The sequence below is a fragment of the Lissotriton vulgaris genome, chromosome 6 (genome assembly GCF_964263255.1).
Source record: "Lissotriton vulgaris chromosome 6, aLisVul1.2, whole genome shotgun sequence".
NCBI lineage: Eukaryota > Metazoa > Chordata > Amphibia > Caudata > Salamandridae > Lissotriton > Lissotriton vulgaris.
The window spans coordinates 1,317,560,860-1,317,585,836 of NC_141694.1; the positions used below are offsets into that span (position 1 = coordinate 1,317,560,860).

The 24,977-nt window shown below is 45.7% G+C and overlaps 1 protein-coding gene across 5 annotated transcripts in view; it reads left to right on the plus strand.

Moving 5' to 3' along the window:
* The window catches only part of STXBP5 (syntaxin binding protein 5), a 1,242,391-nt gene that overhangs the window by 653,480 nt on the left and 563,934 nt on the right, over positions 1-24,977 (plus strand). The gene's annotated exons all lie outside the window — the stretch shown is intronic.

Sequence of the window (24,977 nt, forward strand, 5' to 3'; positions counted from 1 at the left end):
ACAGGCCTCTACCGTGGGGTTGTGATGCCCCACCAGTGCAGAGACACCTGGCACTTAGCCAACAGTAAAGCAATGGCCGCCGAGCGCCGACTCCTGCCAACAATAGTTTAACAACATAGCCCAGCAGTGCCATCAGTGGGGTCGGGGTAAGTAAAAAATCTATCATGCGTGACAAACTGGAAAAACGTTCTCCCAATAAGAATGTATTGGTGCGCAGTTCCATTCCAGATGTGAAGAATTAGCATGTTCCAACACTCATTAGGGACAGCAGTATGATCTAGTGAGGCCCATCTTAGCCATGAGGCGTGGGGTAGTGCATGCCTGGTGCAAATATTTAAAATATCCTAATTTATGTTGATGGTTATTAGAAAGCATCCGTGTCTTCTCACAGCAGTAGTACCACGCAGTGTCCATAAAGGGTCCCCCCAATCTCTCTCCCACATGGTTTGCGCCCTCCCCACCCCAACAGATCTCATAAGGAGAGATGCATGGTATAGAGGAGAAACCAAATGAGCACTGTCCGGGACCATGATCACCTTAGTAAGTGGTGGGAAATCCATAGGTTCTGTATGAAAAGAAGGTAGTTTAGTGTGAATAGTGTTGTGTAGTCAGTGCAGATTGAATCTGTCCCTATGGGACACGTTATACCCCTCTGTTAGCGAAATCAAAGACTGAAGCGTGGCGTCAATAAAGAGATTTTGAGAAATAAATACAAAAACTGGGCATTACCACCATCTTGGTAATGGGATTCTGCCAGCAATGGATAAGGGGAGCTTAAGCCACTGATCAATTTGGGATGATAGTCTGTCAATACCAGGGCCATAATTGAGGCAGAAGACCTCCGAACAACTCCTGTGGAGGTAGATGCCCAGGTATTTCGGGGATTCAGCACACCATTGCAATGGGAATTCAAGGGGACAGGGGACTGTAGCCTCTGTCAACAAACATTTCAGATTTACTCCAGTTAATAGAAAATCACAGATATTTCCCAAGTCATGCGACCTCTCGAAGCAGGGGAGTGAAATGCAAGTTTAATTGATGTGTGCTGTGTTTTGGCACTTTTCATTTAGTTTTCGACACGAATTATATTAGAGGAAGGTAAGAGGAAAAAGGGAAGAACAGTGAAAGAGGGAGAACAACCCACGCAAATATACTTCTCCTCCATCAGAGGAGCTGTTGAAGGAGCTTAAGCCTGACTTTGGGTAACTGAAGATGACGATAAACATGTATCTCGAGTACCTAAGGAGGGTCTCATTGAGTCTTCCCTGTGAGTTATGTTCCTACTGACAAAGCCAGGTTTGCAGGTTTTCTATGATTCATGTTACCATGAGCTACACTAGAGAAAGAAGGTGGGCTTGTTCAGGAAATAGATCATCCCTGACGGCTGTCCTGAGACAAACCTTCAAGTGGCCTGAACATCTTGGACTGATTGTTCCATGATACTGTCTATTTGTTGAATTCTGTTCCATGATTAATTCTATAGATTAAGTGGTTTCAGACCAAAGTTATTGTGTGGGAACGAGAAATGGCCTCATCAGCAGTCATCTTAATTACTGCTGAGGCCAACATTTTTTTCCCTCATTCCTGAATTAATTCTGAAAACATCAGTGGATATGTCGATATTGGCTTTAGACACCTAGAAAATGCAACAGTTTTACAAGAAAAGTATGGCTGTTGAGTACTTTCTTCCATTGGCATATACAAGAAAAGATACAGAACTTGGTATTAAAAAGACTGGTCTTCTGAAAACATGGATCATCACAAACGCGCAACAAAGAAGGAGGGAGTTTTTTAAAGTTTAGGATGGATTACTTGTTTCGCAACATCTAGAATCGTGCATAAAAAGCATAGTGTTATTTTCATTTTTTTGTCAGTTTTCTTACCAACAAGGATATTGTTACCAGCATTACTGTCAAAAACCTAGTTTAGCCTCACAGCTGCTAAGCATAGTGCACTAGAAAACATCTCCAATGAAGACCTAATTCGCCATCCACCACATGACAGGACTCCATCAGTGTAAGTAACTGTTTATATTACAGTTAGTTAAAACCTTAACAGGGTGAATCACGGTAGGGCAAAATCAAACGAGCAGTTAGAGCAGGGAATGAGAAAACATTTTATGAACGTTAAAAATCGCCCGAGAGAGTTAATTAGGGTCTTCAAAAAAATAAAGTCCATTTCATTGGTACAAATCAAGGCAAATAGTTTAAAATTTTACATAAAAGTAAGTTGTGGCCACGTTGAACTAAGCCTCCAGAGCGGCTAAGGCCTTTAAAAGAATAAAGTGCATGTCATTGGCACAGATCAGGACAGGCATTTTAAGAATTGACATATGAGCAAGCTGTGGACAGATTGAAATAGGCTGTTAGGCTCCATTGGGGCTTAGATAAAGGCTTAAAAGACTAAAGTGCAGGGCAGGCAATCAATATTGGTTGAAAAATTAGTAGTTTAAGTGGAGGAGAGATCATTGTTAATCAAGTGTTTCAAATTTGTTGTGTAGTGCCTCAGTTTTCTCTAAAGCTGCACTGGATTTCTGGGGATGATCTGCGTCTGTTCTGCCCAAGCTTTCATGTCTTCAAGCAGGATGCTGGCAAATATTTTGGCATTGTTTTCAAAGAGCGCTACAAGGCTATATAATTGCTGGGATCAGATTTTGAGCCCCCCCTTGAAGGTTGGTTGAATAATTGATCCTCTCCTGTAGTGTGGGATACAGTTTGCTACCAGACAAAATCTAAACAATAGTACATACCTTGCCCAGAATGAGGGTTCAAATAAAAAGAGGGCTGGGGAAGTCTGTTTGGGCCATGTGCCCTGTCTTTCTGCATTCTTGTCAATTTTAGTCTGATGCGTTCCTCTGTCAGGCTGGTTACACAAGTTGAAGGAGTCGCACTGACCGAGTGTACCACTGATAGATCAATGGTGGCCATCTTTGAGACTTCCATAATGTCAGAGTGAGCAGAGATGGCTGTTGATTGGGAGGCAATACCTCCTTGAAGTTATTGTCAATTGAGAAGTATGTTGACAAAAATAATATCCATGTGGTTTCAGGAATGTTTGCGTTGGTGCGTTTCTTGCCTCTGGTTATCATTTGGTTAATCATGGACCAGTTTTGTTTGGAGTTTTTTGTTTTGGTAAAAATAAGAAACGGGCCCTAAACTCATTCTATTTTCTTTTGGACAGTCAGACTGATCTTCTAAAATTGACCCTGGATGTTTCAAGCTTCAGTTTTGCAATTGGCAAAAGAGGATGCCGCATAAAGTTGCACACATTGTTATTCACTTCTCGCTTCAAGGCCATCTGGTCCTTTGTCAACTTGGGTCTTGCTGAGCTCTTGAACGTCGTTATACAGGAGTAGTGCTTTGTTTAAAAATTCTGGAGTATATGGTCTGTGAAAATTAACCATTGTTTGATTGGAGAGCTGATACGTGCGGCAATTGCTCGATATTGTGTTCTGACCCAGATGTTCGCCTTGGAGCCAATCTCTTCGTCCCATTTCGCCCTTTTAAGATTTTCAGTATGAGCCCCTAGACTACCGGGGGAAGGCAGCCTACAGTTGCAGGATGTACATTTCCAGGGCAATCTGCTGCAGTCTAAGATCATTTTCGAGTTGGTTCCCAAGGTGGAAGTTATCAATGGACCAGAATAAGGCGGCCGAGCACAAGGTGAAGTAAATATAGGACATCAACTTTTCTGATGCTCACGTCCAGCCAGGCAGAGTATCCCTGCTTGTTCGGCAATTGAGGAGCCTGAGGCCAAGAACTTTGCAGTCCATCTAGAAAGAATCTGCTAGTTTGCTCCTGGAAGTTTTCTTGGGCACCTTTTATGATAGAATGTCACATGTTACATCCAGGTCGTTGGCTTTCTGTCCTTTCACACCACCGAACAAGTTTATATTGAAGTCGCTAGATAACAAGATGTTCACCAGCCGGAATTTAATTTTTAGATTTGTTATGATTGTTAGCAGTTTCTTCAGTTTAGCCGATTTTTGTGATCCATAAGACTTTACATAAACGTTGACGATTAGCAGAGATTGCTTCAACATGTCCTACAGAAACAAAAATTGTGTTGCTTAAACCCATTGTTCCTTCAAGGAGATCTTCTTTGCTGTGCAAAGATGAAGACATCTAAATCACTAGGCCACCTTTTGGACATCCATAGCTGCTGACTTTTTTTAAACCCTAGCTACTGATGTTCTATGGAACCCGTCAGCGGGCCAGTTGTTTGAGCCCAGGTTTCCTGGACGGTGAAGATCTCTAAGTTGCTCTAGAATTTTGTGGTCTTCAAGTTTCTGTGTAAGGCTGTGAAAGTTCCAGGAACATATTTTTAGCTTTGGAGTACATTTTGTCAGCAGGTATTTTGTTTTAGTCAGAAGGGCGGATTGTAGCTAGTTCCAGTCATTAAGTTTGTCCTCTGGATCATTACTACCTTGTGTATTTCTTTAAACTGAATATGTGGAGGATTTGATATGGTGGACAAGCGGGTTTAGATATCCTTTGTGCCTCACTCTTTTGGGTGAGATAACCCAGCCTTCTAGTAGAGCTGTTTTTGCCAGGACTGAATCCGTGATGCTGCCTTCACTTTCACTACACCCATGGGACAAAATGAGCATTGGACAACCTTCAGTTAGTCACATGCTTGTGCAATCTCTCAGAGTAAGAAGCTGTTTCTAATGGTGATACTACAAGACACAATCTCTCCCTTCATGAGGATGAATTTCCATCGATCTTCATGATGCATACCTGCATATACGTTCAGATCAAGAAGAATTACATTTCCCCCACCTTCACACACACACACACACACATATATATATATATATATATATATATATATATATATATATATATATATATATATATATCTATATATATATATATATATATATCTATATATATATATATATATATATATATCCTAAACTAAATTTCTGGATGATAATCATCCATCTATTCAGAATTCGTACAAAGCACATGGTCCAGTAGAGTGCCCCTCTATATATCTAAAGGCTCACATTTTTCATTACCTGGCGAACTTTAATCTGAATGCACAGTTAGTAAATGTGGGGCGCAGTGTTTTATTAACCACTGGAATGTTCTCACTGCAAAGAGGTCTTTCCTAAACTAAGATAGGACAACATCTATGATCTAATAGTACTGGGGGCTCTGTGAAAAACATACCTATACATGACAGGCACCAGAATGTAGGCAATGAAAACTAATGTGTTGCAGCACCTTCAAAATAATGTGTAGCGAGGCAGCAAAAATACACCTAATAGTAATGCCCTTTTGCAGACAATTCATACCATATTGCCACATCCACATGATAACCATACAAGAGCAAACTGACAGCTAATGGAAACGTAGTGGAGATGGAATTAATAAATGAATAGAATGAGTGAGTGAGGGAATGCAATTATAAAATATGGTCTTAAGTGACATCATTGTTAGGTGTGAGTGCCTTTCTGGTGGCTAAGAGCTGTCAAGGTCATGAAAGCACTTCCAGTCAAAATTCTGTACCTACATTTCATCCTAAATACAGTCAGATTGTTGGACAGCTAGAGTGCAAACCTCAGAGATATATTGATGGTTGTCAATTTTGAGCCATTGGTTCTTCTAGAGAAGTAAATGTGTATCAGAGTCCTGGAACTTCAGTCCATTATTCTGGCTCTTGAAGCCCTTCTTCCCTGAACCCAAAGCTCCCGAATTGGACTCTCGCAAGACCCTCATCCTTGCCTTGATTATCAGCCACCTAGACTATGGAATTGAGCTCATAATAGCATCAAACGCATCTCTCCCTGCCAAGATACAGGTAGTTCAAAATACCGCTGCCCGACTGCTTAATAAGCAGCCACCAGGCGCCCCCTTGGTCCCTTTGCTTAGAGCCTTGCATTGGCTTCCTATAAAGAGTAGAGCAGTATTCAAACTCCTCTGCCTGACGCATAAAGCTCTGACAGTTAAGTGGGCCAAATATCTACAGGACAAATTGACACATTATTGCTGGATAGAAACCTTAGATCAAAAAATCAGTTCCTTCTCTACCCTTGACGCATCCACACATCTAAATATGGTGGACAGGCCTTCTCACACCTGACTCCATACCACTGGAACAAACTCTCCTTGGTCATTCGGGCTTGTACTGACTTTCTCTTGTACATAAACACATTCCAATATAGCAGAGAGAAAGAAGGTATTGGAAAACTGCTTTAATATACAGCAGAAAACACATTCCTCCAAGGAATAATGAAAAAACATTGCCAGCACATAGGCTGCATTGTATAAACATTAGTGTAGAAAGCTGAAAAGCTAACCCACAGAAACACTCAGATAAACTGGCACCGTGCCTTCAAGGCAGCCATGACCCCTAGTTTCCCATCATGCCTCAGGGGTGACAGTTAGGTCAGTTGTTCTTTCCGGCTCCTTCTGTTAGGACCCTGGTTACTTCAGCTCTACCTTTTTTCTGATGTCTGTCAGAAAATACTTCTATTTTTGTTTGAGAGTTGAGCATTGTTTTTTAGTCAAAATTGACCCTTGCCCTTCCTGTGGCAAAAAGAAGGCTAAAACAGACTCCCATTCTGTCTGTATTCTATGCCTTCCTTCTAATCATAACCCTAAAACTTGCCAGCATTGCCAGCTGCTGTCCAAGAGAACTCTGAAGGACAGGGACAGGATTCGCCTCTATGGGCTGGCTGAGAACAGAAAATCTCCTTCTAGAGGCAGGTCTCCGATGAAGAAGAGGAAAGAGATAGCCACCGCTCCATTTAGAAGTAAGGTTCCAGTATGCTCTCCATCGGCGTCGGGCTCGGCACCTCAAATCCCTTCATTGGCTACGAAAAAGTCGGTGAGAAGACCATCGACGGCAGGCTCGCTGTCGAGAGAACACCGGTTGTCGAAGAACAAAGGTACGTCAAATACTCCGCCGTCGTGAACCGGCGACGAGCGGCATTGAGGAGTCGCTCTCTGTCGGTGTGGGCTCGCACAATGTCGAGAAGCAGATCTCCATTGTCGCTGTTTATTCGGCGTTCAATGTCGAGACAGGCTCCGCCGTCGCAGGGCCACCAGTGAATGGCGTCGAATCAAACGTCTCCGTTGCTGTCAACCAGGCCTCGGTCAACGTCGAGACGAGTCTCGTCACCTGAAGGTAGGCACTCATCGCCTCCGTCGTCGTCCAAGCGGCGTGCTACATCGAAGGCTCGATCCTCTCCAACGGCAAGAGATTCGACGTCGAGACCAAAAGTGAAATATACCAAACGTCGTTCGACGTCAAGACGGCAGTCTCCGTCGACGACGAGGAGTTCCCCCGATCTCCACTCCACTGACTTCTAGAACACGGTCAGTGTTGAGAGAAAGATCAATGTTGAGAAGGATTTCTCCATCCACCCGCTTATCGTTGAGGTCTCTTGCATGCTCAAAGTCAAAAGCGATGTCTAGGAGTTCCAGACATTCGATGTCACACCATACAACGTCAAAACACACTGAGAGATCAACATCGAGGAGACGATCAGGTTCTAGGGACTTACCAGTGATGGTGACAAAGAGCCGATCGACGTCGAGACACTCCTCATCAACGTCACATCACTCATCAAGCCGATCACTCTCCAGAAGCCGTGGTGAGTCCTCTCTCTCCATTCGAAGCTCACCCCAGACGATTGAGTCTTCATGCAGTGCTTCTGTTTATTCGCAGGAGTCTCCAAGATCTCCGCCAAGAGGTTCTCCAAGGGGACAGCGATCTCCTTCCATCCATCTCTCTCCCTGATGGCTACAACCTCTCCATCACTGGTCATGCTCAACGGCTTACGGACTACTCCAGTCCGCTGCACAGATCACCATTGCAGCGTCTTGTGCAGGAAGTGGACAGGTCACCCTCCACTCGGACCGAGGCAGATCCCCTGAATGCAGGTCGACTCAGGGGCATTGCAAGAGGCGGCGTAAACCATCTTGGTTTTCCTGTACGACACACTCATCCAAAAGGGATTACTTGCCTATCCTGACGGATAGTTCTCCTTCAAGAGTGTCGCCTATTGATGATGTGAACACCTTTCATGATGTTCTCACCAGAGGAGCTCAAAAACGGGGCATCACCATGTCAGCTCCTCAGACAACCACATCCATTATTTTCGAGACCCTCCATCCGAGGTCTGCAGCGAGGCCATTGCTCCCTTTGGTCCCTGGTATCATTGAGCCGCTAATGGATATCTTCCTTGCTCCATCATCGGCTAAAGCAGCTTCGGCTTGGATTTAAAAAGAAATATAAACCAGCTGCATCAGATCCTCTTTTCCTCAAATCTGATCCACCACGGACTCTGTCATTATAGCAGCAGCAAAGAAGACATATGCAGTTGGCAGCTTCCTCCTCCACTCCTCCGGATGAAGAGAGTAGAGCACAAGATTCGTGGGGACAGAAGGCTTGTGGCTTTGCAGTGTCTTCTCTTCAAGTGTCCAGCGCTGCGGCCCTGCCGGGCCATTATGACAGGTCCTTATGGGATTCACTGGAGCACTTCAAGTACAAACTCCCAAAAGAGGATCAACAGGACTTTATTGAGATCCTCCAGGAAGGGGCTCTGGTGGCCAACCAGGTAATCAGCACTGCAGCAGATGGTGCGTCTTTGGCAGCTCACTCTTATTTACATGGCATATGTTTACAACGATCTTCCTGGTTAAGTCTCACAGCGGTAAAACCAGAAGTACAACAGCGCATCCTGAACCTCCCATTTTCTGGCACACACACAGACGAAGAAATGGCTAGAATGAAAGCCAAATTAGGCACCTTAAAGGCTGTGGGCCTGGAAAAGAAAAAGAGGCGATACAGGCCCTTTAATCGGAAAAATTACCAACAGAGGGTTCAACCTCCTCAATGTTCACAAAACAAACAGGGCAAATCCCAGTACCAAGGCCGTCATTCCTCGAGAGGAAGAGGAGGCCATCAACAGCTGTCCTCCTACGCAACAAAAACTCCAGGGAAGCAATGAGTTTCTGCTTCCTCTAGCACCGTTGCACACTCCAGTTAGAGGAAGTATCTCAAGTTACATTCAAGAGTGGCGCAACATAACCAAAGACCAGTGGGTGCTAAATATACTAAAAAATGGGTACACACTAGGTTTTTGTGCATCCCCAAGAGACATTCCTCCAGTAAACTCTCGACATCTACATCTAGACCTCCTGCATCAGGAAGTGTTGACCCTTCTTGAGAAGCTAGCAATAGAAGAGGTCCCTCCTGCACAGAGAGGAAAGGGAATGTACTCACGATACTTCGTTGTTCAGAAAAAAGACCAACCAAACCAGTTCAGACCAATTCTGGATCTACGTTCTCTGAACAAGTTCATCAAAAAGGAAAAGTTTCGAATGTTGGTGCTCCACCATATATTATCACATCTGAAGAAAGGCAATTGGATGTGTTCCGTGGGCCTCCAAGATGCGTACTTTCATATCCCAATCACAACAAGACATCGCAACTTCTTGCGATTCATGGTGGGAACAATACATTACCAGTTCAAGGTCTTACCCTTCAGCCTAAAATCAGCTCTGAGGGTATTCACCAAATGCACGGCAGTAGTAGCGGCAGCATTGCATCCCCAAGGCCTATGCGTATATCCATATCTGGACTACTGGCTGTTGAAGGGATCATCTCCTCAAATGGTGCAGGAACACCTTCACATCTGTCTGGATCTCCTACAGGGCTTAGGCCTGCATGTCAACCAGGACAAGTCAATCCTTCAACCGACTCAATCACTCCACTATCTGGGCGCCAACCTCCACTCCGACCGTGGAAATTTTTTTCCTTCGGAGGAGAGATTGTCATGAATGAGAGACAAAGGCAGCATCATCCTTCATGCTCATCAGCCATCAGTAAGGCAGGTGACTTCTCTGCTGAGGTCGATGGCCTCGTGCATTTTTGCTCATACCCAACGCCAGATTGAGGATGAGACTGTTACTGCAAGATCTTGAGGACAAATGGGATCAATCCTCGGGTCAGTGGAACGACCGGATTTTCCTCTCTCCTGCAGCAAAGTCCATTCTCTGGGGGCTGCAACCACATAACCTTCTGGTGGGAGTCTCCTTTCACCAACCTCTGCCAGAACAATCCCTGATCACGGATACGGCCCTTCAGGGCTGTGGAACGCATCTGGGTCATATGCAAACTCAGGGCAGATGGACCAACAGAGAGCAGACGTATCACATCAATATGCTGGAACTGCGGGCGGTTCATTTAGCCCTCAAGGCTTTTCAGCCGTCAGTTCAGTCCGGATCGATCCTAGTACAAACGGACAATACAACCACCATGTATTACTTGAACAAACAAGGTGTAACACGCACTTGCCCTCTGTCTCTAGAATCCCAGGCGAGCTGGCTGCTATCCAAGAACCTATCGATCACGGCAGTCCATCTGATGGGAGAGCAGAACGTGCGAGCAGACATCCTCAGTCGTCACTTCCAAGAGCGGTGGCAGACATCTTTCATCAATGGAGTCATCCTTTCATCGACGTCTTTGCAGACGATCAAACAAAAAATGCCACGCCTTCGCATCCAGGAACGAGGGGGAATGCTCCTTGGATAGATTGGTCAGGGACGTTTGCATACGCCTTTCCACCCCTCCCTCTCATTCCCGAAGGTTGTGGCCAAACTTCTGCGATCCAGACTGAAGATGATCCTCATAGCACCGGACTGGTCTCGCCAATGGTGGTATCCTGACCTGTTGCAACTCTCGGTTCGCTCTCATCGTAGACTTCTGTGCAGGCCGGACCTTCTCACTAAAATGGGAGGGAAGATTCTGCAACCCGGCCTTCCCTCACTCAGCTTGACAGCATGGCTCCTGAAGTACTGCAGTACAGACATTTGAACCTCCCTCAGGACTGCATGGACATTTTAAGGGAATCCAATTATGATGGGACCTCCTTTTGAACCCATTCATAAGGCCACATTACAACACCTTTCTTGAAAAGTAGCCTTTCTAGTAGCAATTACTTCAGCACGTAGAGTGAGTGAAATACAAGCACTCTGTTCTAAAGTACCCTGTACGGTTTTCCACCATAATAGGGTGATTATGCGAACTCACCCTTCCTTCCTATCCAAGGCATTCCATGTTACTCAGACGATTTCTCTACTCTCTTTCTTTCCCAATCCTACCACACCGCAGAAAGGTCTCTTCATTTACTACACCTCAAGAGGGTTCTCAAATTATATTTGAAGTCAACGAAATCCATTAGAAAAGCTGATTAATTGTTTGTAAACTATGGCTCTGTTAGAACAGGCTTCCCAGCTTCTAAAAGATCCATTTCAAGATGGATAATATCTTGCATAAAGTTGGCCTACCAAATAGCAAATAAGCCTCTGTTTGTCTTCCCTAAAGCTCTCTCTACTAGGGGCAAGGCTGCTACGGTTGCATTGCTACACAATGTACCAATGGCCGAGATTTGCAAGGCTGCAACTTGGAAGTCGGTCCATACGTTTACCAGACATTACTGTCTGGATTCTGACTCCAGAGCAAATACCCAAGTGGGTAAGGCCTCCTTGAGGAATCTGTTCCAATGCTAACCTATTGGAGTCTGTATAGGCCTTATGGCTGCTATGGATCTTGATGGTACTCTCTGTTTACTTGCCCGCAGGATGAGGGGATGGGGTTGCAATTTTATTCATGTGCTTATGACTATTGATGAGGATCCCCTGGAAGAGAAGGATAAGTTACTTACCTGTAATCCTAGTTCTCTTCCAGGGGTACCCTCATCAAAGTCATAAACAACCCACCGCTTCCAATGGCAAGTGAACATGATACATACATCTCTTTGTAAAATGGTCTGCGGATATCTGCAAAGAACAACTGACCTAACTGTCACCCCTGAGGCATGATAGGAAGCTAGGGGTCATGGCTGCCTTAAAGGCACGGTGCCAGTTTACCTGAGTGTTTCTGTGGGTTAGCTTTTCAGCTTTCCACACTAATAATTCTGCAATGCAGCCTATGTGCTGGCAATGTTTTTCATTATTCCTTGCAGGATTGCGTTTTCTGCTGTATAATAAAGCAGTTTTCAAATGCTTTCTTTCTCCCTGCTTTATTAGAATGTGTTTATGTACAAGAGAATTTCTTGCAACATTGCTCAGCATGACTATGGAAGGCTGCATTGTGTGTGTGTATATATATATGTATATATATACATATATGGTTTTCACATATATGTGATGTGTTTCCGGGGTCACGCACATAGGCTGGAATATTCATGTGCTTATGACTTTGATGAGGAAACCCCTGAAAGAGAACTAGGATTACAGGTAAGTAACTTATCCTTCCCGTACATTAGTCTTAAATGGGTCATTTTAATGCACCAGCATTTAAGAGTCTCATACCTCTATTAGTTCACTAGCCCTCATTTTTCTAGTTGGAATACTATCACATCATTTTCATCTATGTGGTTTTAAATGAATGAATTCTTATTGCCAACATTTTCTGTAATGCAGCAACATATCCTAGCTTTTGAGCGGTATTGCATTGAGAATGTTTTATATTGCATCCTGTTGTTGCTCTAACAGTTGAGCCTAGAAGTAAACCAAGCTACCAATCCTGAGCTGAAACTATCTTAGAGAAAACATCCTCGTTTTCTTTCTGAGATCCGTTCAGGACAGGTGATGCAGATGCTCTCCTAAATTATATTAAGCATTAACTCTCTCATCCACTTACACTAGACTGATGACTTAATCGCACAACATTCAAATACAAATCTCATTAGAACCAGTCTTCTGGTACAAAATTGCTTTGAAATGTACACTATCATGTTTTCAGGTGGATCCCCAACTCCTGTTTTCATCCTAGAAACGTAGGAGGAGAATTAAATAAAAGATTAATGGCCACACTAGAAAATGCTACCTAATACCATGATAGCTTCTGTTAGACTTGGCCCTTTTGGCAGGTTCACCCCTTAACTTTTTGCCTTAAGCTCTGACATAGTCGTAGTGAATATGGGCTCTGCGCACTTTAGCACTGTGGCACAGTGTGAAGTGCGTGCGCGCTCTGAGCGCTTGTGGTGAGATTGGCCTGCCCTCCCATAGGAATGAATCGCGGATATGTGTGTCCATGGTAATTCCTGGTATGAGAGGAGTGCAGGGGTGAGTTTAGTATCTATGAACTTGTGAGGATAAATGCTGCGCAATGGTGTGCACAGATTTATGGTGACTGGTGAAGAAATGCCACTTGACTTAAACTACTTTTAGAAGTTGGCATTTCTGTGTACTGTGTATCTGCCTGCCTGATGTGAATTGCATGTCTGGCTTGTGATTGACAGGAACTGAGAGGTGTAGGTGGCTCCAGGAGCTAGGCGGAGTCAGCCAGTGGTGAATAGAGAGATCTGCATGCAGATGGGAGGGAGGAGTTGCACCTGGGACCTGAATAGGACTGTGCCTTCCCTCCGCAATTCTGGCTCCACCCCTTGTGGTGCGTCTAATCATGGAGCCCCCACCTTACAAAGGAGAGAGAAGCTGAGCATAACAAAGTGCTCCAAAGCTCCCCTTTACCAGTTCTGACTGGTATCCCTGGGCCCGGCACTGTCCCTTCATCACTGAAGACCTCTTTGCTGGGATCTTTTTCATCTCTTTATCACCAGGACCTTCAGGGCTTTTGGTGCTTCTAGCGCCCTGTGAGCGCTATATTTTTCTTATGCCAAGAGAGAGGAGATGGCGTTTGCAGCACTGTGCTGCAGGAGGGAAACGAGGGAATCCCCTGCGTAGGGATTCCCTCGCAGTGCACATGCCGAGCGGGAGCCCACCTCGCTTTGTTTATTTTGTGCCCATGGCCGCTTTAAATTCAAAATGAGTGGGTGCCCACCCCGCTCTTAGGCAGCAAATCATATTTAATCTAATGCGGGAGCCCACCCCGCGTTTCACCGCTTTTGAACTTTTCTCCGGGCCGCTGCCAGTGCGACCCGGAAGACGGGCATAGTTGCCTGGTAGTGGGCGCGGCTTAGTACGCACCCCCGGAAGTAGCCGGGCCTCCCACGAGATGGAGGAGACCTGGGTCACTACTGAAGCCAGGCATGAGCCCACCCTGCACTGGCGATCCAAAGAAGAATCCGGGCAGGGCTCCTGTGAGGAGGACCGAGCCCCGCGTGATGAGGTACCGCATTGCCGCATCAGAGACCGGGAAGTGAGGAAGGCTCGTAGGCAGGGCTCCCGCAGACACGAATAGAGCCCCGTATGTGGCAGAGAGACACCACCAAGTTTTCCCAGACTGGTGGAGAAGTTGGTCTCCCGCCACAGAGACCAGAGAAGTTCACAGCGCCTTCCTGAAGTCAAGAATACAAGCGGAGCCCAATCCAAGCCCCGGTGAGTGTGACTGAGGTCGATCTCTTTGCCATGGAGGCTCTCAGGCACCCGGTCAGTGTCTGTATTTACTGAGCGAACCCGCCTTTGCGGGCTTCTCCAACGGAGGGGCATATTTGTTGATTAGAGGGCCCAGAGGGACCCGTGCTTTTCCAGTCTGACTATGCTCTCGCAGTTGCCCCGCTTGACATAGGGCAACTGCCACAATAGGGTCAATATTTGTTATTGAGAAGCCCCGTGGGGGGGGGGGGGAGCAAAGGGCACCGTATGTTAGGGCCCTCTTTTGAATTACAGCTGTCCCATCTTGCTAGAGGGCAGCTGCCACATTTTTGGGGGCATGTTGTTTGGAGAGCCTGTGTTCTCCAGCGAGGCGGCCAATGTGATTTAAAAGCCTCTTTCCCTCCTCACAGCTGCGCCGCACCAGCACGGGCAGCTGCAATGTTGGCACAGTGGTGCCAGGCCTCATTTTAATATTCCCAGCTGCCCAGCAAGTAGTAGGCAGCTGCATTGTTTAGGTTATTCTTTCTTTGGGGGCATGTTTGAAGTTAGGAGTGAGATGCACTCCTGTGCCCCTATCTTTCCCATCTGCGCAGCAATTAGTGCCAGCTGCAACGTTTAGGTCTGCACAATTTTGAGATGGCCAGGGGGACTGGGAGGTTTGTAGGACGCCAGGTCCTAGTGTGATTATATGGTGCTAGGAAATGTGATGTATGTAGTATGATTTACGCACCCTGTTCTATACCTCTAAGTGTGTTCTTATGATTATGAGGTTGTTGTGCATATTATGGTTTATGCTAGTGAGATTATGTTCCACTGTGATTTACGCCCCTAAAGTGAGTTATGCTTGGGAGGTTAGGGTCTAGTGTGTTAAGACTTATGAAAAGATTGCATAATGTGGTTATGCTGGTGAGGTTGACGCAGAATGTAATTTGCGCTTAATGTGATACTGTGCATAATGTAGTTTGTTACAGGTTGATGCTACGTGCAGTGATTACCATTGGTTACTGGTTGTACAATTTTTTTTTGTGTGTGTTTACAATGACATTTTATTCCTTTAGTTTCATAATAAACAGATGGGTACCAAACAAATAGTCAACTGACAAGAATAGAACATAGAGCTTTCATGTGCACAACATAGAAAGCTTGGCAACCCACCATCCAACTCAGAAAAATAATTGACATCCCACCATTTACCTCTTAACTCTCTCGCCTACCTCAAACATAACACCCTAGAAATGCATTTCATCATTATAATACCCTTTATACATTCTTTGCTAATTTGCAATACACTTCTCTTCCTTTATCCTATCCCTCCAACTAACCAACTCATATGTCCTTCGCTCGAATTAACAATTTAGATTTCCCTAAATTAACCCATCACTAATCTACTCTGGGTTGGAGAGTAGCGTGCTACTCGCCTAAAAGCACTTCAGCGCCTCATCACGGGTAGCAAGCACTATATAAATACAATTACTATTACAACATTTTCGTCTCTTCATTGTCAATTTTTACCCTACCATTTAGTTCCAAGCAGTCCAGAATAACTTTAAATTTAGGTATCTTGCTGTACTTTAGTGAATATGGCTGATTATTATTTTAGAAGGCCAGAGCTTAGCATCCACATCTCCCACCAGGACATATTGCTCTCTACAGTCAATTTAGGTCAATTCATAAGCTTTTATTCGATTTGAAGGTTCAAATCATACAAGCGACATTAAAAATAACACCATATATATACAATTAATACTCAATATTCACATTAATGGTGCAGAAAAAAGGCTAAGATAAAAGAAGCATATACATCAATCATTGGGCAGCAGCTAAATTTTTTAAAAAGGAAGCGATATAGGGATATATACAAATATGTACAGACAGGAAATCAGTAGATTTAACACACAGGTGGAGTTTCCTGGCAGCTGTACGTTAAAACAAACCAAGTACAAACCGTTCTAATAACATAAAAAAGGGCAAATGTTTGAGGTGTAAAAAAAGGACCTTACAATGCATACTATGGGCATAAAACACAAGTGACCGTTCCAAAAGTTTTAGCTAATAAAATTTTTATGTACAGACAGGGATGCATAAAAAAGTAACAACACTATACATTTCCTGGCAGCTGTACATCTCAAAGAATTACAGACAGGTAAGTATAAAGGTAAATATAAAAGGTTACAATACTATACTTTTCCTGGCAGCTGTACATTTCAAAATATAGGTGGCCATAAAAAAACAAATATCCACATTCTCCATTGAGGATAATAGTGTTAATGCGGCCTTTGTGGTTCGGGTATTGTATTTTATAAAAATAGGCTTAAGGTATTTTAACCTAAGAAAGTAATAAAATTTACAAAAAAGTAAAAAATGGCAACAACTCTGGCGTGAAATATTATCACACGGACAGGGAGTCTCTGATCTGACTTTCTGAGTTGGAAACGCAACAAGGTGATGGACGATTCCCAATCTGACCCGGGTTAAAACAAATTGGTGGGATGGGCGAGTCACAAATACAAGGTAAGATTGTAGCCCCGGAGTTAAATTCAGGTCTTTATAAAACTTCACGGTGGCTAATTTACCATGCTCCTGGTCCCGCTCCCCTTTTTTAAAGTTTAAGAATGTTAACTTAATTTCTTTTTTGGGGATGGCGACAGCCTGCTCTGGATCAAGCAGAACATCGATGTCAAATAGAAGGTTATACCAGAAATGAATATATCGCATCCACTGTATGCGTAATGAATGGTCAAGACCTATACAATCAAGAATAACCTCTTGAGTGAATCGAGTCTCTGCCTTAGCCCAAATAGAACGCCACAATAAGAGTGGCCGAACGGCTGCTAAGTCAGATATAAACTCGATCCCTACCTCGTCATGGATCAATTGTACTGAGGCGGAGGGAGGAACACATAACAATCTCTTTAGGAATTTATTTTCATCAGCTTGGAGCGAAGGACCTGCACTGTGGCCCCATACACCTGCCCCATACAGTGCAGAAGATACACAGCGAGCGTTATAAATATTAATCATATCTGGTATACTTCTAGAACCAAGTTTAGAGGCAAATCGGAATATGCTGCTGGTGGACCGCAACATTTTCAATCTGATGTTGTCAAATTCAGAGATCCAGGACCCACTGTTGTTATAAGTAATACCCAGGTAACAGAAAGTTTTGACATGTGTCATTTTATCTTTATCCAGAAAGAAGCTATGCTTGGTCTTATTTACAGCCTGCCCGCATGCCATGACATACGTCTTGGATTTGTTCACACAGAGTCTCCTATTTTGAATGAACAGCATAAAACAATCAATTAGGCGCTGAAGGCCGATCTGTGTGCGGGATAAAAGAACAGCGTCGTCCGCATAAAGTAAAAGTGGGATAGGTTTTCCTCCTATCAATGGGGCATCTGCAGGAATATCAACCAGGTTGCGGTCAACACCATTAATAAAAAGTGAAAATAAAAGAGGGGCCAAAACGCATCCCTGGCGAATTCCCCGTGAAACTTTGAAGAATGGTGTACATTCGCCTAGGGTGCCGTAACGGACCTTACATGAAAGCTTTTCATAAAGCCTGGCTAAGAAATGGACTATTTCCTTTGGTGCCCCAGATTCAATTAAAACCTCCCAAAGAATAGCATGGTTAACTAAATCAAACGTGCTGCTCAAATCAGCAAAACATAAAAAGAGGTTGCCTTTTTTGGCCACAGTATATTTGTTAATAATAAGGTCCAAGTTAACACATTGTTCCAGGGTGCCCATACCTTTACGGAACCCATATTGTACTTTAGTTAAAATATTCGAATCGGTTGCCCAGGTTTCTAGCCTTTTAAGCAGGATACGACTCATAACCTTAACCGAAGCATCTAGCAAAGAGATTGGACGGTAGTTGGATGCCTCGGATTTACTGCCTTTTTTAAATAGGGGTATTATAACTGATTGGCCCCAGGAAGGGGGGAAATTATCTACTGCCGCACAATTAAAGATCCGCACCAGGATGGGGGCCCACAAGTGAGGTCCGGCTTTTAACAAGTCGATTGGGACCCCATCCGGGCCCGGGGCTTTTCCTCCTTTGCTATTGGAGAGCCCATCATAGACTTCCTCCAGTGATACTCCCAAAGGTAAGGGTGTCCAAGATGTAACCTCGATAGTTAGTACCTCGAGCGGTATCCCATCGGGGTTAAAGATGTTGGTAAAATGGGTTATCCAGTCATTGCATGCGATATAGGAAGTTAGTTCCGGGATATCGTCTTTATTAAGAAAAGGGCTATTAATTGTTTCGCAGTATAATTTGCAGTTTTTGGTTTCTGCTGCTTCCTTTAACTTATCCCATGCCTCACACTGCATAAACTTTTTCCTGTTGGTGATGGCCGTTTTATAGTTGACCCTGAGGAGTTTTACACTGTCCCTGTCTCGTGGTTTGGTACCCAATGCCCTCTTCAATTCCCGGAGTGCAACCATGCAAGGTTTGTCAAACCAACCCTGCTTTGCCCCTCGGGCTGATGAGGGTGCCCTAGTAAAGATACTTTCGATGATAGAATTGATGTTAATGAAATTTGACAGTAGGGACTTGGGAATAACTGCATCGCTTAGACAATAGCTAATTTGGGTTTTACAGCTAATTATTATCTCCTTCTGTTTAGCCTTTGAATTTGTACCAGACCATCTGATCCTTGGACCATTAGGTCTGATGGGTGCTAGGTCAGTAGAGCACTTTTCTCCTGGCTCTGATGATGGTATACCATGACCCAGAAGTGTAATACAAATACTATTGTGGTCACTGAGACTTTCTACTTTAATATATAAGTTGGTGAAGTCTCCAGTGCTGGACAGCAAGATGTGATCTATAAATGTCCCAGCATCCCATCCTGTAAAAGTAGGACATATAACTGCCTGTGCATTTCTATTACAGTTTAACAGGTAAAGGTCTAGCTTATTTGACATTTTATTGAGCAGTGAGCCGTAATGGCAATGTGGGAAATGGGGGAATTCCTCCCTCTCTCCCAGTCCCCCCCATTGATCAGACATTACTACTCCTAGACCACAGGAGTTCCCATTGGACAAATGACATGGCTGTAGGTTAAAATCGCCTGCCCATAGGATCTCAGCCTTTCTATTCGAGATGCCCATGACCCTTTCAATCTCTTTTTCAAGGGGGTATAGAATGTTCCCTCTAGTGGCATCGAAGATATTGTTATAAAAATTAACGATAATCAAATCGATCCCCTTACTGCACTTAACCCTCACTACCTGGCTGTGAGTTCCCACAGTCGTACTGCTTCTAACTACCCAGTTATTCAACCTGTTAGACAGGAGCAGCAGGAGGCCCCCCTTAGCCCTGCCTGAACTGGATTTGGTAGCTTTGTGGCAATGGGATGAGTACCCTTCGATGTTAATTTGTTCCTGGCACCAGGTTTCCTGGAGGAGGATTATATCGTAACCTTCCCCAATAAACCTGGTCCAAAAGGGTGAATCTAGTTTCCCTGCAATGCCAGCGATGTTCCAGGAGATAAGGGTAACACCAACTAGCTTGGTGGAATCCTGGGTGGCAGCTCCAGGCTGTGTAACACAGGATATAGTTGAGATAGTTTCCGAAGGGCTGGCAACTAGACCTATTGTGGGGACGTCAATTGGTGTGTTCACATCGGGACTAATGCAATGGGTACCCTTAAAGGGAGGAGTGTTTAGGTCATTACTAGAAACAGTGTGTGCTGTAGGTTGTACATTGGGACTACCCTCGTTTACCGTATTGAATCGTCTGCTCACCCGTGCAACAGCGGGTACGCAGTCCGACCTGCGGGATGTCGTAACTTTAGCATAGACTGATACCTTATTGGCAAGCTCGCTAGAGGGTGTTGGGGCACTACGTCAATCGACCATCTCCAGACAATCGAATCTGTTGCTAGTATGGATACCTTGCCATCCGTTCCCCATATGTTGGCCTTTATTGGGGTACCAGGGACGTGATAACCAATCCTTGTTTCTGCTTTTTTGCGTTACCCAGAAGCCTCCAAAATTCCATGGTTGTTCTTGAGGAATAACCCAATTAGGGGCTGGTATAGGAGCATGAAAATTAAATACAGATGGGTAGAAAAAGGAGAGCCGCTGAGTATCGATTCCCCCTTTCTTCTCCAACTCAGGCCAAGAACAAATATGGTTCACAGAGGATGCGTCTTCGCAAGTAACAATGATGCAATCCCCCTGAATGCTCTTTGGAGTCGCCCCCACCCATGGAACCCTACGAACAGAGGAAATTCTACAAGTATTAGTAGGCTGTAGTGGCCTGTTGATACTAAGCCATTGAAGGATTTTGTTCAAAAGGGACCAGGAAGGTTCATCAGTACCCACTGGAAGTTCCGGAACTCCTGTTAGGATAACCGTGAAGGGTGTAACCTCTGGTGGAAGGTGAACTGGGCGTTTAGACCTCGGCCCCCTCTTGGCATCCGTATGATATGATTTTTGAGTGACTGGGGCTTTATCTTGGGACGGCTGCAGTGACCCCTGTGCAGCGGTGTTATTAGCAACAGGGGGTAAAACTGCAGGGGATTGTTGGGTAATGTTTTGTTGACTGATGGGATGTGGCTGCGATGCTGGTTGTGACTCAGGTTTGGAATTATTTTTGGCGGATACACTCTTATTTGGAGCAGGTACAGAGGTAGTTGGAAGCTCTTTGTTTTTGCCCTGAACTTTAGGCGTAACCGGCGGCCTAGCTGGGTTGGTTGGTATGGTCCCTGGGTTGGTAGTAATGAGTCCCCCTCCGGTTTTGGTAATACCCGCCCTGGTCTGATTAGGTAGTTTGGTGAGGAGTGTGGCAAGCTGTTTTTCTATAACCATAATACTCTTCTCCAGGGGTTGGAGGTGGGTTTTTAATATGTCCCTGAAGGCAGCAAGAAGTTGTGATGTGTCGCAGTCTGGCGAACTATGGCCGCCTTCTTGGACCTTGCCCAGTTCAGGACATTGTAAGGTAGAAGGATCTGAAATAACAGAAGTTTTACTGGGAGAAGTATTCTTGGATGAGGCAGTAGTTAGCCCTTTCTTTTTACTGGTAGTAAGGGGGTTTGGCTTAGTATTCCTCTTTTTGTGCTGTACAGGCAGCTTTGGGACTGCGCCTTCCCTGGCCCCCCTAAGGTTGTTAGTTAGTACAGGGTCCTGAACCGGATCTACTGAAGGAATATGCTCAAGGTCAGGGGTGATCTCGAGATTCTCAGCCGAATCCAAATCTAAGTCCAGTGACAAATTAGTTGCTGACAAATCCACCGCACTGGGGATGGAGTGGACTTGTACTGTAGTGTCAGATTGTATTAGGATGGGAATTGGGGTTACTGAAGGTAATGGGGTTAGGGCAGTTGCTAAGGGACCCAATGAAGATCTCCGGGCAATTGCAAGGTCCTGTGAGACCCTGCGTTCTAGGACAGCAATATTCTGATTGATAGCCTCAGTTGTTTTAGAAATAAATAGGTCAATAGGACCTGTAAATGAGGCAGCTTTGAGGGCTGTTTTGCTTCTTAAACCCCTAGTCATAGTTATAATACTTTGGGGAGTTCACAGTAAATTAAACAAGTGTCCAATGTCAGTGTTTGGATAATCAGTACCTTTAGGCGGTGTCCATATAGAGATGTCGAAGGCAAGGGGGTGGCCCAGCCCAGCCTGGAGTAGTCTGGAACGGGCTGAAACGGGCCCGCCCTTGGCCCGGGCTTCGCCCGGCGTCCCGCGAGAGGGAACGGGTACGCCCTTTATGCGCCTCCTGGCGCGTCGTGAAGGGGGTGTGTCTGGAGACCTCGAGGGCTGCCGGGACTTGTAGGCAGCCCCTCGCCTCGCTCCACTCGGCGGCCCCGCTGTCAGGTGGAAACAGACTGCAGGACGGCGGGAGGGAGGCGGTGGGGGGTCTCGACAGCACAGGGACCCGGTGAGCTGGCAAAATCTTCCTCTCTCGTGGCGTTGCGCAGGTCAGAGTTTACTGCGGGGCAGATGTGGCTTAACAGCGTGACACTACCTCCTGTAGCGGGGACGCCCTTTATGCGCCTCCTGGCGCGTCGTGAAGGGGGTGTGTCTGGAGACCTCGAGGGCTTCCGGGACTTGTAGGCAGCCGCTCGCCTCGCTCCACTCGGCGGCCCCGCTGTCAGGTGGAAACAGACTGCAGGACGGCGGGAGGGAGGCGGTGGGGGGTCTCGACAGCACAGGGACCCGGTGAGCTGGCAAAATCTTCCTCTCTCGTGGCGTTGCGCAGGTCAGAGTTTACTGCGGGGCAGATGTGGCTTAACAGCGTGACACTACCTCCTGTAGCGGGGACGCCCTTTATGCGCCTCCTGGCGCGTCGTGAAGGGGGTGTGTCTGGAGACCTCGAGGGCTGCCGGGACTTGTAGGCAGCCGCTCGCCTCGCTCCACTCGGCGGCCCCGCTGTCAGGTGGAAACAGACTGCAGGACGGCGGGAGGGAGGCGGTGGGGGTCTCGACAGCACAGGGACCCGGTGAGCTGGCAAAATCTTCCTCTCTCGTGGCGTTGCGCAGGTCAGAGTTTACTGCGGGGCAGATGTGGCTTAACAGCGTGACACTACCTCCTGTAGCGGGGACGCCCTTTATGCGCCTCCTGGCGCGTCGTGAAGGGGGTGTGTCTGGAGACCTCGAGGGCTGCCGGGACTTGTAGGCAGCCCCTCGCCTCGCTCCACTCGGCGGCCCCGCTGTCAGGTGGAAACAGACTGCAGGACGGCGGGAGGGAGGCGGTGGGGGGTCTCGACAGCACAGGGACCCGGTGAGCTGGCAAAATCTTCCTCTCTCGTGGCATTGCGCAGGTCAGAGTTTACTGCGGGGCAGATGTGGCTTAACAGCGTGACCAAGTTCTCTACAGTCATTTATCTTCATGTTAGTTTATTTCACAAGTTTCTTTGCAATCTTGCATAGCAGTCAACAGCTCGCTACTTCAAATATTCTCTCATTTTTGCAAGCACATTGAGATGGCATTAAGAGACACTTGCTCTGCAAGACTGTTTTTATGCTTGCACATTTTCTCTTGGAGCTCGATAAACCTCCTTGTGGTATTCTAGCTTCCATCTGTGCTTTCAGGAGTCACTAAGCTCTCATCTCTGACCACGTTAAACTGACTTGCTCATAGTTCAGCACTAACGATTTGATAGTTCTTGAAACTCTACTCATTCTGAGATACCCTTTAACCGCATCTTTGGAGACTATTTCCAACCCTTCACAGATTTCTGTTTGCTGCCCCACCTTCTCTAGTTCCACACTGTCTTAAATTAGACACCACAATCACTTGTTACAACCACTTCCCAAGGTCATGCTCTCCTTAACCTCCATCCTTTTTCAGGAAAGAATATAATGATTGACTATCTTTGCTGTATTTCAATGAGCACCTCCCCAAAAATATGCATTCTAGTCATTCTTTATGCAAACCTTTCTGTAATCAAAATAATTGTAATTCACTAATATACACAACGTTTTTTGTTTCGCTCTTTTTTCCTAGCTCAAATTGGGATCAAATGTAGTATAATATATATATATATATTTGTTTCCACTGACTTTTTTTTTTAAACTTTTTTTTGACAGTTTGCAAAAAAGAAACAACCAATAACATTCCTCTATTGGCATCAAAACATCACATATGAACATTGACAGACTCATTAAGGCACGGTTAGTTGACCAGAGGTCACACTGAGATACATAGTTACCCATGACACACTGCATATTATCAGACAACAGTTAACGTCTTGTGAGCCCTGGGCTAGTCCCTACACCTCACTCCATCTCCACAGTGACTCCGGGGGCGTCCCCCGTATCATCCTCAGCGCCTGAACCCATTGGTGAGAATAACTCACCACTCGTCCCCTCTGATTCACTATGGGAGGTATGATCCAGGGCCCCTATCGTGGCACACATTGCGCGCCAGGCCAACAGGTCCTCCTGCAGTTCCTTGTCCATCCTACAGCTCTGCATATGCGCCTCCTCTGCTAGGGACCCTCCCGCACATCACTCAGCCACCTGGGAATTTCCGGGGCCCTCTGACCCATCCAAGTAATAGCCACCCTGCGCCTGGCCAGCACCAGCATCAATTGCATCAACTTATAAGACAATTTCCGTTTCTTCGGCCTAGGTACCAACGCCAACAAGCAGTGTAAAGGTGTCGGTGTAATGCGAATCCCCGTTGTGGCAGTAATATGTTCCAGTGCCCTCCTCCAAAAACTCTGGACCATTGGACATCCCCAGGCCAAGTGCAAGAAACCCGCTCCCCCCACGCCGCATCTGGGGCAATCATCCCTCCTAACCAGGGAGTAACGCTACAGCAAACTCGGAGTGAGATAGGTGCGGTGCAGGAAATTGAAATGTATTAGCTTTAAGCGCGCATTACGAGAGACCTTCTTTGTAAGGGCCCCTATTTGCTTACGTTGATCCTGCTCCACCGAAACGCCCAAATCCACCTCCCAGGCCGCCCACGCCGGAGGAACCGGCGGGGCAGAGTCTCTACGCATGGCTGCATACAGCAGGGATATAAGTCGACGTCCTCGGCCACAAGACAATATAATGTCCAGGGTGTGAGTCATTGGGGGAATCTCTAGACACTGTATCCACAGTGACCTCACCACATCTCGCAATCCCTGGTAATGCAGAAACTGCCCCCTGCCAAGGGTGAAAGCCTCCTCCGCCTGTTCATATGTCAAAAAGGCTTCAGATGGGTAAAGATCTG